Source organism: Octopus bimaculoides, chromosome 20, assembly GCF_001194135.2.
Source record: "Octopus bimaculoides isolate UCB-OBI-ISO-001 chromosome 20, ASM119413v2, whole genome shotgun sequence".
NCBI classification, from domain to species: Eukaryota; Metazoa; Mollusca; class Cephalopoda; order Octopoda; family Octopodidae; genus Octopus; species Octopus bimaculoides.
This window is the reverse complement of record NC_069000.1, coordinates 37491630-37493515: the sequence shown is the minus strand read 5'-3', so window position 1 is coordinate 37493515 and position 1886 is coordinate 37491630.

Genomic DNA, 1886 nt, shown 5'->3' with positions numbered 1-1886 from the left:
TATGTGTATTTCTTCTATCTTAATGAATAAAAATTCTTCTGATAGAATAAATGGGTTAATAGAAACCAATGTAGCAAAGAACACAAAATAACTGTGGTTTAGTTCCTGTTTTTAAGGCAGGAACTCCTTGAAATTTTGGGTATTTGAGTATATTTAAGAATTTAAGGATTGGAGAAAACGCATGTTATAATTGCATACTTTATTCCTACATATGTTTCAAAGGATTACAACCTTAAATTCTTATATATATAATACCACTTGCTAAAATCAGAGCCAAGGCTCCAAAGCCACCAGAAACGCACAATAATGATACACACGAGCAATGCAATGAACGTATGAGAAATAGGCTTACCTTTGCATTGAATACATCGGTAAGTAATGCATATTTAAATAGCAATTGATTTCACTCTCTGTATGAGCAACATACTCTAGGATCTTAGGTTGAAAATAGCATTTTAACATCTATTTCTAAAATATTCACTACATTAGCTCGTGTGCGTTCCTTACTTTAAACGTTCCATTCCATTTAAAAGAAAACTATCGTGATCAAGAATAAATTTAAATAAAGATGTATTATTACCGTTATTAATATCATTAGTAACGGTAATAATATACCTTTATTTAAATTTATATATACATATATGTATGTATGTATGTATGCATGTATGCATGTATGTGTGTATGTATGTATGTATGTATGTATGTATGTTATCAATCAGTTTCATTTCTGCATTTCTTGTCCATAGAGAAAGAGCCGGACTCTAACATAGATTCAAGGCTCCTTCATTGGAACTTTTATCAACATCATCTAGGTATTTGTGCATATGTGTGTGTGTGCAGTATTTGGTGTTAGTGTATGCGCAGATTTGTATGTTTGTTTTATGGATGCGTTTTTATGTCTAGATGCATGCATATGTATTTATGTGCTAAATTTTTGGAAAGTTTTACATATCTTTACAGTTCCATTGATGGCCTGAATCTGTAGTCTTCTAATCAGCCTTTTTCTTTCAGGTTTTGAGAACCCTAATTTTTCCAGGTTTTTGTTGAGGCAGTTTGTTACATATCCCAATGCCCCAACAATCACGGGTATGAATCTGAACTTGTAGTCTGGGTGGAGTATCTGCAAATTTCTCAGTAGCTCGGCGTAGTTGTTCTCTTTTTCTCTAATCTTTAGTGGGATGTTGACATCCGCAGGACAGCTGATTTCTATGTACGCATATATGGACGTATTTATATATGACTTCGTGCATATTTGTACATGTATACTTGCTTGAATATGTTTTTCAGTAGTGTACGCTCGCGTTTGTGTATAAAAGCGTATTATTGCGTTTTTGTGTTCGTGATACTTTTATTTGTGTTATTTATTACCTCCGCCTTCGCTAAGGCGGAGGTATTGTTTTTACTCGTGTTTGTTTGTTTGTTTGTCTATGGTCAAGATATCTCAAGAACCGCTGGATGGATTCAGATGAAACTTCCAGGGATGTTTGGCCTCGTGACTGCCACAAGCTGATTAGATTTTGGATTCGATCCGGTACCGGAGAAGGATTCTGAATTATTTTACCTGTTTTTTACTTAATTTTTGAGAGCGGTCCGGTTCAATTTTAGTACGTTTGTTTGTGAGAGCAACCGAGTTTATTTCAGATATTCTCATTTTAAAAATCATCTCTAGCTAATCATTAAGAGAACGTTAGTGTAGCCTTAGCGGAGGTTTGCGCTCTCTGAGTGCTCTTGTTAACGTTTATTTTTCCGACTCTATACATTCTGCTTTCATATCCTGCCAGAATCTATGTGATCTTCCACCCCTTCCAGAATCAATAAAAAAAAGTACAAGTCAAGTCCCGAGGGTTGATTCTGATGGACTTTTGGCCCCACACGTAAGTTGCTCC